At 36.3% G+C, this 12,446-nt stretch overlaps 1 protein-coding gene across 11 annotated transcripts in view; it reads left to right on the top strand.

Moving 5' to 3' along the window:
• LOC307189184 (uncharacterized protein) overlaps window positions 1-12,446 on the top strand; it is a 408,683-nt gene that overhangs the window by 88,132 nt on the left and 308,105 nt on the right. For all 11 annotated transcript variants that reach the window (XM_079926999.1, XM_079926991.1, XM_079926990.1 and 8 more), the window contains one exon: window positions 8,113-8,287. The gene's annotated coding sequence lies outside the window, so the exon portion shown is untranslated. The remainder of the gene's footprint in view (window positions 1-8,112; window positions 8,288-12,446) is intronic.

Below are 12,446 nucleotides of genomic sequence, written 5' to 3'. Positions count from 1 at the left end.
GAGGTGCATTCTGGGGAGGCACAAGGAAATGGTTGGTGAAGGTGGCAAATAAAGAGCCTATACTGAAAAAGCAATGAGGGAACAGCTACTGGAGACTGGAAGATGATGACTCATGTACTTTAAAAACAATTGTCCACCCACCGAAGTACAGGCAACTGATCTTTGACAAAGGAACAAAAGCAACGCAGTGGAGCCAATGAAGCAAAGAAAGTTTTTTCAATAAATGATGCTGAGATAACTGGACATCCCCATGCAAAAAAAGAAACTAGACACAGATCTTATAGTCTTCACAAAAGTTAACTGAAAATGGATCATAGACATAAATAAAAATGCAAAACTCTAAAACTTACAGAAGATAACATAGGAGAAAACTTTGACGTATAACGATGACCTTTTAGTTTTAACACCAAAGGCACTATCCATGAAAGAAATAATGGATAAGCTAGACTTCATTAAAATTAAAAGCTTCTGCTCCGTAAAAGGTAATGTCAAGAGAATGAGAAGACAAGTAACAGACTGGGAGAAGATACTTGCAAAAGACACATCTGATGAAGGACTGAAATCCCAAATATACAAAGAACTCTTGTGTCGATAATTCAACTATAAGAAAACAACCGATTAAAATATGGTCCAAAGACATCTCACTAAAGAATATATACAGATACTGAATAAGCATATGAAAAAATCCACATCATATGTCATAAAGATTAGGAAAATGCAAAATAAGTCAACAGTGAGATACCATGGCACACCTATTAGAATAGCCAAAATCTGGAGCACAGGCAACACCAAATGTTGGCAAGGATGTTGAACAATAGGAACTTTCATTCACAATTGTGGGAACTTAAAATGGTACAGCCAGTTTGGTGGTTTATTATAAAACTAAACATGCTTTTATCATATAATCCAGAAATTGTACTTGGTATTTATCCAAAGGAATTCAAAACTTATATCCACATGAAAACAAATGCACAAGGATGTTTATAGCAGCTTTATTCAAAATTGCCAAAACTTAGAAGATGTACTTCAGAAAGTGAATGGATAAGTAAACTGTGGTCCATCCAGACAATGGAATATTATTCAGCACTAAAAAGAAATGAGCTCTCAAGCCATGAAAAGACACAGAGGAACCTTAAATACCTATTACTAAGTGAAAGGAGCTGCAAAGGCTACATACTATATGATTCCAACTATATGACCTTCTGGAAAAGGCAAAACTATGGAAACAGTAAAACGGTCAGTAGTTGCCAAGGGTTGAGGGGAAGGATGAATAGGCAGAGCACAGAGGATTTTTTGTGCAGTGAGAATACACTGTGTGATGCTATAATGAGGGATGCATGTCATTATAAATTGTCTAAACCCACAGAATGTACAACACCAAGAGTGAGCCATAAGGCAAACTATGGAATCTGGGTGGTTATGACATGTCAGTGAAAGTTCACTGATTGGTAACCAGGGTACCATCTGTTGGGGGAATGTTGATAATGCGGGGGAGGTCTATGCCCTTAGGGGGTCAGGGAGTATATGGGAAATCTCTGTACCTTTGCTTCAACTTTGCTGTGAACCTAAAGCTGCTCTAAAAAAATAAAATTTTAAAAAACATTGTCAAAAGTTGCCTGTGATAACTAGGATGATATAAATCACACCTAGTCAATATATAGAGCTTGCTTTCCAGGGAGAACTTCTCTGAATTGCTTGGAGTCATACAGTAAAGTTCAGGGAGTCCAAAGTTTCCCATCGTCTTCCTAAGACACATATTATTTTTAGTTACCAATTCTGGCAAGGTTGAGCTATGTTGAATCATATTTCTGAGGTTCAGGAATGATTCTTCTCTTATCCACGGAATTTCTCTCAAAGAGTTACGTTACTTTGCAAGTTGAAAAATATTTTGTCCTTGTTATTTTGCAGCTCATGGATTCCAATGGTTTCCCTCATTACTGCTGCCATTTTGGTAATTGGTCAATATGCACATGAAATTCTTCCTCTTATTCTCCCACTGCTTCCTTTCTAGGTTATGTTGAGTTGTTTAAGTAATTTCAGAGATGCAGAAAATCCTTCAGAGATATTTTCTGATAAAATTTCAACCTTGGAATATTGCTTCTGAAATTCCATTATTCATCTTAGTGTTTTTCCTAAACATTGAAAATCTGAACTTCACTCTCCCTGTTTGCTCATGATAAGTTCTAAGGCACACATGTGTGTGTAATTGTCAAAGCTCAGTGAATACAGTTAATATTTGTTTATTTTATTGTATGTAAATGTTATATCAAAACTATCATTAAACTGTTGTAATGGCACGCATGCTGAAGTATTCAGAGGAAATCTATTGATGTCTGAGATTTGAAATGTAACAGAAAATACGATAGAGGAGTGGATGTATAGAGGTATGGATAAAGGATAGGTATGTGAGAAGCAAACGTTAAAATGTGATCGTAGAATCTGGTTGGTGGGAATAGGAAGTCTTCACTGTAACAATTTTCCCAATTTTTCTCTGTTTGAAAAGTTTCATAGTAAAATGTTAGGGGAAGAAGTTCCAAGACAGATGTATTATCCTCCAGAATGTATGGAAATTATTATTCTCTTACAGAAATTCTCTAAGTCTCTTTTCTTACTGAAAACTCTGAGTAGTGTTTTGAGACTTCATAAACTACTTAAATTGTTTCCTGAAAATGCTTCCTTGCTTTCACTGTTCGTGTTTGTTTTGTTTGGGTTGCTGTTTGAGCTGTGATTGGCTCAATAAAAGATTCTGATTCATTGTCATGTTCTCTAAAAATTCAATCAGAACCTTGTCATCATCAAAAGCATTACAAGTACATGCATCATTTTTGTTCTCCTGTGGCAGTTGCAACTTAGGTGATTCTTTTATCTCCAGGGACTGGCAGCCTCAGTAAACAGAAAGCAACGTGGCAAATCATCTATTCAGAGTCAGAGGACCCTAAACAGAGGGGCACCTTGGTGGTTGCTAGCACAAAGCCCTGGAACCCACTGCCTAGATGGAGAACAGCCCTCAGAATCTTCCTTCCTGGGCAAGCAGCAGAAAAAAAAGCCCTTATTTCAGCCTGCTTGCTTACCCAGGAAGAATACCTAGGCTTTATGATAAGGTTCACAGTTCACATGGTTAATTACGACTGGACACAACTAGAATGCAGTTCTTCAGTTTCCGATACAATGACCATTATATGGATCCCATTGGGTATTTAGAGGTCCATATTTAGTTAGCCAGTATTCCTGTTCATTTGCTTGATTTCACATTCATTAAAAATAATAAAATTTCAGTACAAAGGGAAGAAAGTTTATTTTGCTATAAAAGCTAGAAGTATAATTGAAAATTTAAAAAGAAGAAACTAACAAATGAAAAGGTCAGCCAACAAAGAAAATGCTAATGTATCTGTACTAACAACAAACACTTTTAAAACTACAAGGCAAATACACAGCCGGCCACCCACCCGCCGCTCCACAAAGTGACAGACGTAGAGAATGGACTTGAGGACACGGGGAGGGGGAAGGGTAAGCTGGGACAAAGTGAGAGAGTGGCATGGACATATATACACTACCAAACGTAAAATAGATAGCTAGTGGGAAGCAGCCGCATAGCACAGGGAGATCAGCTCCATGCTTTGTGACCGCCTGGAGGGGTGGGATAGGGAGGGGGGGAGGGAGGGAGATGCGAGAGGGAGGAGATATGGGATATGTATAGCTGATCCACTTTGTTATACAGCAGAAACTAACACAACATTGTAAAGCAATTATAATCCAATAAAGATGTTAAAAAAAAAAAAGACAAACACATAGAAGACAAAATCAGGCAATTTTTTTAGCCACTTGGAAAATGGAAATTTTCCATTTTTTAATCGATATCAATGCATTCCTTCACAAAATTTGTAATAATTGCTATAACTGCTGTCACTTGAATTCTCGTTAATCTTAGTACCATTGCATAGTTTGGGACCAATCTTGGTTCTAGTCAAGGATTGTTTAACAAAACCTAGTTTGGTAGTTTATGGTTAAGGAGGGAACCTGAGAGCATCTGAATTGAAACTGCAAGGGCTGTTATCAGTACCCTAATCTCTTTGCAAGTTAGAAGTCAACTCATGCTGTCTCTCTATTGCTTTTTCATAGATCCTGTGGATTTCAGTATCCCTGCAGATGCAAATGGTGGCACATAATTTTCAAAGGTGGCGAACCACTGACAAATCTAAAGATAGTCACAAACACTTGTTGAGCACTAGTGCAAGGAACTCTTAAAAAGTGCTTTGTGTGCCTTAACTCAAGTGTAGTGTCATCATTTCCCTCTTGCAGATAAGAGATTTGGGGCTCACTACATTAGAAATTTTCCAAAAGTTTAAAATGCTACTGAGAATTAGAGCTGGGATTTAAACTCAACCAGGTTGGTTCCAAACTTATGTTTGTAATCATTTTACTGAAGGGTAAATTAGAGGTTCAGGAGTCTGGTCTGAGTGATTAATAAGTTAATTACCTCTCTATTCCTTGTGTTTAAATCTCCAGACCTAAGTTCCAGCGACAAGGTCACTATCTCAATACCATTCAGAGTGTGCCAGTTCCTTTCAAACTGCACAATCCAGTAACAGGAGCACTATAACACTTGCCCAAACAATTTATTGATGGTAATAATAATAATATTTACTGTTCATTGTGGGCCTCATATACATATTACATTTGCATTCCTGATCTCTTTTTTTTTAAATTGGAGCTGCTTTACACTGCTGTGTCAGTTTCTGCTGTACAGTAAAGTGAATCAGCCATAAGTATACATATATCCACTCTTTTTGGATTTCCTTCTCATTTAGGTGACCACAGAGCACCGAGTAGCATTCCCTGTAATATACAACAGGTTCTCATTAGTTATCTATTTTATACATAGTAGTGTATATATGTCAATCCCAATCTCCCAGTTCATCCCAGCGCCCCCTTTCCCCCTTGGTATCCATACGTTTGTTCTCTATGTCTGTGTCTGTATTTCTGCTCTGCAAATAAGATCATCTGTACCATTTTTCTAGATTCCACATATATGCGTTAATATACAATATTTGTTTTTCTCTTTCTGACTTCCTTCACTCTGTATCACAGTCTCTAGGTCCATCCATGTCTCTGCAAATGACACAACTTCATTCCTTTTTATGGCTGAGTAATATTCCATTGTATATATGTACCACATCTTCTTTATTGCGTTCATGATCTCTTGATTCTTACAGCAATGTTAAGAGCTACTTACTATTATTAACATATTTACAGATGAGGTAACTGAAGCTTATGAAAGTTTACTTACATGATCAAGATATACAGAAATTAAGTGTTTACAAATGTACCTGTAACATCCACAGAGATGTCTGGCAATTGCAAATGCCCAGTGAACAGGCAAAGGAAGTGAGGTCACATAGATTATAACTGGTTTAGTCAGTACACTGTGAATAAAAAGTCCCCTCTCTACATTATGTCATAATTGCACTTTGGGGACCCTTTTTATTACCTTCTGCTTGAACCTCGATTGTTTGGCCTGCCCTCTGTGGTCTGCTTATTCCCTAGATCCCAGATGCCTCTCTTCTGACCCGTTATAGTCCCAGGGAGGGTTCATTCTCATTATGTGTTGATGAAATCGAAAATGAGGACTTGTTCTTTTCAAATAAGGGATTAAATATACATGTCAAGATATGAAAATAGAGAAGCGTGAATCAGGTTTTTCTTGGGTTTCCCAACCTTATTTCCCACTCAAATAATAGTTTTTTCACCACGCTTTAATAATGTAGAGGAAGTAAAACAACACCAACAACAATGAAACCTTTCCTGTATATCCTCTTAAGTTCAGTAACTGGAGCCTGCAAATCAAACTGATAAAAGACAGATTAATAGGAGAAAGGTTCATTTTGCATGCATACGGGGAGCCTCGCAGAAAAGAAGTGGAAACCACAAAAAAGTGGTTAGATCTAGAGGCTTATATATCATTTTAACAAAGGGCAATAAACTGTGAAGTAACTCAACAAAGGAAGGGAAGGTTGTGTTTCTAGGGCAGTAAATTGGGATAGATAAAATATATGGGGGAAACTAGTGCAAGATAAGGGTTATTTAGTAAGGTGTGTTATGCAGACTCAAGTTGATTCCTTTTTCAGTGATGAGAGTTGTCGTCAGTTGAGTCACCCTCCTCTTCCTGGTTCTGGGAAAAGTGACACCTTTGCAAAGGGGAATTTATGTCCTGCTTTTAGACTGAAAGGGTGAGGGCAGAAAGCTAATTTCTTTCAGCTTGAAACAATCCTTATGCCAAAGTGGAATATTTGGGGGCAGCAAATTCTGATTCCCTTCAATATCTAATTAATATTATGAAGCTTTTGACCTAAAACATGGCTACCGAGATTTCAGGCATATAAAATTAATATGCTAAGGGAATTATTTAAATTGCTAAGGCAATATTTTAAAAACATCTAATACCAACATATATTTATTTCTTTATTATATTGTCATGGTGAGTCACTCAGAAAATTACTATAAGAGGGCAGACTATGCTTTGAAAAAAAGTAACAGTGTGGGATTTAAGTAAAACTTCCCTAGCCAATAATTTCCTATACTGTCTTTTAAACAACTCAAATATTTTTAAGATAAAGATATTTAATTTAAATTAATGTCCAATTTAAATGTTAAAATTCGTGCGTTTGACAGACTCTAGCATACCTTGTAATTTTAGACAGAATTCTTAGAGGGCATTTCCTTTTTATAATTGATACTTTCCTCATTTAGTGTATTATGTAGTCACATAATGAGTTTGAAAACTCATGAACAAATTACAGATGAAAGCAATGCATCTCTTGGGATTACAGTTTTAATACCAAGCCTAGTTATATATCTACCAGGTAATAAAAATTATTTAAAAGGGAGTATTATTTACATTATATAAAGAGTACCTAGTCCCCAAAAAGAAAATTTTACTTTATAATATTATAAAACAATAATATTAGATATGTTTAAGGATTCCTGCAGAAAGATTGCAAACCTTCAAACTTAAAAATACAGATATTGACTACTTTTTGCCCACTATTTCTCTTTTACAGCCTTACCATGTTTGTTACAGTGATATTTCTCAACAGCTATCTGCTAGAAAGATTTTCTCTTGGGTTATAGAGAAAATAACCTGTTTTCCTGTTGTATTCTAATTAGAGACCTTTAAGCTTTAAGATGAATATTTGCAACTAAGAACAAATCAGAGTAAAACTATTCAGTGCCCCTGGGAATCCCACAGCATCTGTTCTATAGTACTTATTCCACTTCTTTGGTTTTCCCACATCCCCCCATAAAGTATGTTGAGATATCAACATTCATAGTCATCATTTATAATAACCATATGAGAATATTCTGAGTACTTTCTCAGATTTATATGTTTTCTTCACATTATGATTATGCTTTAATTTTCAGTTAAAATGATAAAATTCTTATCTTTTGAAATAGTTTTTGTTTTATTTTATTATGTACTTCATACAAGATATATGCATATATCTTATAAATGTACACACATATGTGTGTTATATATGTAGTATATCTATCCGTTTGAATGTTGGCATCACCAGTTAGGCAACTTCACATTTATTCTTTTCAGTCTCAGATACAATATATCCTTTGCATGCTTAAAACTTTTAATTATAGATGGCATCCATAAAGGGCATTTTTGTTATTTTTGCCTGAATTATATAGTACACAGTAACAATAATTATCAGGCATAAGTGTGCTTATATCACCTAGTCATTCTCCTTTTTTGGAATCTAGAGTGACTCCTAATCACCTCTGAAAACCTTAATTCATGACTTCACTATTCCTTCTTAGTCACCTTCCTTTTACCTTAGTTGCCCTAAGAGTTCAACGTACTTCAGCATTGCGTTTCAAGCTAAGAAACTCTGTGTCCTTTACTACAATCCGAACATGACCAGTATTATTTTTCCTAAGTGGACAACTTTGTTTTAAATAATCTCCCTGTCCCTCTTTGAAAAGTCCATGTGTCATCTCCTGTGTATTCCAATTTTTGTTTCCTAAATTGCATCACACTTAAATCTACGTGCTAATCCAGTGGTTTACGTGTGTGTTCACGTGTCTGCATTTTGTGTTTTCTTTTAGGCTTACTTCTAGATGGCAAGGTCCTGAGTAGAGAGATGCATCATCTCAGTCTGCAGAAATTCCTGGAAGAATGAACACTCAGAAGGAGGTTTATACTGATCATACTACTTGATGAGTTTTCTTACTCAACTAAAGGCTCCCATGAAAGCACATGAAGATACCTTCACGTCTTCAGGTAACTATTATACAGTATAGTCTAAAAATAAAATAAAGAGCTTAAATTTAAAGTAAAGTAAATTTACTTTAAATTTAAAGTAAAAAGTAAAGCAAATTTAAAGTAAACACACTTTGTGTGACATGCTGGAATTTATAAAGAGATCTTGCTGCAAATCCTAATGTAAGGAATTTATGATTTAGTTGTAAAGCCACAGCTAACACGTGTGTAAGACGGCTCCCAGTACTGGACTGTATTCTATCTGCCCAAAGTGAAATAAGTATTATGAGAATGACTGAAGAAAAGAAAGGGGAGCTGGGTCTTCTGCTAGGTCATGGCATTTTCCATTTAAATCCCTCTTCAAATATTGTCTCATAAAAATATATGTAAATTAAAACTTCTATCTTCTCCAGGAAATATGAACTAGTCATATTGCTTTCAAATCCTTTTTCCTGATAAAGTAAATATCTTCTACTGTTAAGATTAGCTTGACAGTTTCTGAGAGATAAAACTATTACCATGAATTATATGGCAGCCTCGAAACATGCTAAATTAACCTGTGCTAATTCATATTTAGACATGGAAGAATCTGAGGATTTCAGAACTTTCTCGAGGGTATAGCTAAGTAGATTTAAAAGAAATAAAAACTGGCATGAATTAGGAATATACCAAAAAGCAGTTCAGTCTAGTGATGAAATATAGTAATTCAGGATTACCTTAATGCCTCAGTGACAATAGTGAATGCCTAACTGCTGTGAAATTATTAACCTTTTGTACAATAAGTTTTGATGTTTGAATCATAGCTAAGATTAATATGTAGTCTGGTCCAAAGCACACAATTTTTTATATGTCTGCAACCTCAATACGCCTGGTGTAAGAAGAACATCTATAAAGGAATAATCAAAGATATGCTGGCAATCTAAACACTAAATTATGTCAGATTTTTTTCCTTTTCTAAAGTAAATGTTTAAATAATATACTCTTAATGCCTTTCACTGCAAGTAAACTTGCCTAGAATTTGTAGATTTAGAGATATCAAATTAATGAAAACTTGAATTTATCCTCGAATCCAATTCCTTTCCTTCATTTTGTAAGTATAAATAACCGCAGGTAGATGTTGAGGTGTGAAAGTGGGGTACCCTTGGACTTGCACACCCCACCCTTCTTATTTCCCTTCTCTGTTCCAAACCCTCTGAACTGAGGGATTCAGATATTTGAAAAACCGAGTCTCCCCGTATCAGTGTTCTGTCTCCTGTAACTGTCCTGTGGTTGTATTTGTGGCTGCCAGGGGCATTTCCAGATTGCCCTACCTTTTTCTTCTTATTTTCCCGCCACTTTCTCATCCTTCTCTTATTCAAGGTCAGTAAAAGCCAGGTAGATCAGCAGTGAAAGAAGACAGCTTTTTAATGTACATTTAAATGTCTAACCTGAGTGGTTGGCATAGACGGGATTGTTCCAGACCTGTCCTGGAAAGCTTTTCTCTCTCCACTCTTGTGTCCGTAATATCGTCCTGTAACCTCCCTCTCAGTTGCCCTTCAGGAATTACTGAGACATCACCCCCTGTCTTAGTATCTGCAGGGACATCTGAAAATTTCACATGCAGACCACCTCCAATTATGAAACTCAAATTCCTTTTGTTAGAGGCTCTCCTTGGGAGGCCCTAATCCTGTCACCTTGCTCTTTGGGGCTCTCTTCTTTGTTTTTTCTCTGTAACAGCACTTTTACAAGGGTCAGGAAGGCGATGATCTATAAAATGTCTTTCATCTTTCCCTGCTCTGTTGTGCTAATTTGGCACTTTCTCCTCTTTTATAATAGAGTACTGAGGTCCTGTTTTTCAATTAGAATTTTCTGATTAATTCTTCGTGATTTAGAGCATCTTTATCTCTTCAAGGAATCAGATTCAGTTAACCTAGAGTAACCTCAATTTTGTACATGACATAAGAAATCTTTCTTTACTTCTACCTTTTTCATACAGTCATGCTTAGACGATTTTTTCTGGTAACCTTAGAGGAACTTAAAAGGAAGATTTAGGTAAAATATTGTAAGAGCAGAAAGCTAATTGGAATCTCAGTTAAAAAATTTATTGCCATATCCTACAACAATAAAGAGGTCAAACAAATCTCCACTATTTTGCCAGCAATACATTTGCGTTAGAAAAATCAATGGAAGGTAATATAAGAAATCAATTTAGAAAGGTTAAATTGATTTGTTAACCCTTGTATTACCATTAGGGCCGGTGCTACTGATGGAAATAAAACTGGTTTTGACATAATAGGTCTTATTCCTGCTTTGTACTGAATGGTCTCTGAGAGTCCTCTATAATAATTACGGGTATGCATGCAGTAAGCGATGAAAACAGTTTTTCTGAACCTTTTATGGAACTAGAGGCATGGGGTTTAGAGATTGCCCATTGAAGGTATGTGTATGTGTGTGTATGTATTTCTTATTTTCAACATTTTGTAAACATACCTGATGTATTTTCAGCCAGAGACCAGTGAAACACCTGCCACACATTTCTCTTTCCTCTGTTCATCCATTTTTGGGCACCAGTATTTGGAAGAACACAGGCTCCACTTGAAATAATCCAGGTTGGTTGGTTTGCCAGGACAATTCCACAGTAAAAGGGGAAAATCGTTTGTAGGCACGCTGCTTAAGAACTCACTTGACAGTCCTTTTTCCACTTTGCTCAATATCTCCTTGCAAAATATTTCTCATTATTAGTTTTCAACATTTCCTCTAGTACTTTATTAAAAAATATGCCTGCTAACACCCCAGTGATCACCATAATTTGAGCAATTCTGTCATGAGTAGGATTTCCCTCTAAGAAGTTTGTTAATCTTGACCATATCCCCTCACAGGTCTTTTGATGTTCTTTTACCAGCAGAAATCCTTTTTTTTTTCCTATTATCTGTAATGATTTAGAAATTTATACATGTGATAATGGAGGCATTTAATTGAGTGTGTATTTTTCCTGGAGCCAAATTTAAATGTTTTTCTGGGACATCTGTTTCCATAGGCATTCTATTACTTGAGGGTTTACATCAGACTCCCCCAGAATATTTTCTTATCCTGGGCACATTCATCTACCACAGGGGCTAGCAAGCTACTTCTGAAAAGGGCTTCTGTGTTTGCTTTCTCGCTGCTGCAGTAACAAATTACTGCTAACTTAGTGGTTTAAAACAACACACATTTCTTTTTCTGCTACAGTCCTGGTAGACAAAAGTCTAAATTGAGTCTAACAGAGCTGACCTCAGGGAGTCATCAGGGCTGGTCCTCTGGAGACCCTGAGGGGAGAGTTCATCCACTTGCCTTTTTCAGCTGCTAGAGGCCACATGGACACTATGGTCTCCTGCTTTCATCTTCAGATATCCTGTAGTCTCTCATCTCCTGCTTCCCTCTCATCAGAACCCTTGTGATTACTTGGGACCCACCTGGATACCCCCAGATACTCTCTCCATTTTAACATCCTTAATCACATCTGCAATGTCCCTTATGTCACATAAGGAAACATTCTCAGGTTCTGGGGATTAGGATATGGACATTTTGGGGAATGGGGGGGTGGGGTATTAATCAGCCTAACACAGCCAGATCGTAAATGCTTAAGGCTTTGCAGGCCACAGTCTTTATCACATATTCTTCTTTGTTTTATTTGTTTACTTGTTTGTAACCCTTTAAAAATCTTAAAACCATACTTAACTCATGGGCCATATAAAAATACATTACAGGCCAAATCTGGCCTAAGGGCATTAGTTTACTGGCCACTGGTCTACACAAGTCTGGTTTTTATTTAATTCTGTTTATGGATGTACAAATCCTTTGTTACACCACATAACCGTACTGGAGATATTAACATCTTATCTGCCACACCATACAGCGTGTATTTAAGGAGTCTTTTTCTTTCCAACATACCACACAGTCTCAGTGATGACAATGATGACTAGAATTAATATTATTTTGTCAGTTCTGGATTCCATCTGCTTTGCAAATATAACTACATTGTAAAACAAGTTTTTACAATTGACAGCTTTCAGTCGTCATTATGTTATAACACCATCTGCATCCCCTAATATTTCTAAGAGGTGTTTTTCCTTTATTTGTCCATTCCCAGCCAATTGTACCATTGGTGAGATAAATTTTACTTTCATCCGGAAAACAATGCAAACCACACTGTCCAGTGACA

The sequence above is a fragment of the Stenella coeruleoalba genome (genome assembly GCF_951394435.1).
Source record: "Stenella coeruleoalba genome assembly, chromosome: 7".
NCBI lineage: Eukaryota > Metazoa > Chordata > Mammalia > Artiodactyla > Delphinidae > Stenella > Stenella coeruleoalba.
This window is presented reverse-complemented; position numbering and strand designations above follow the sequence as displayed.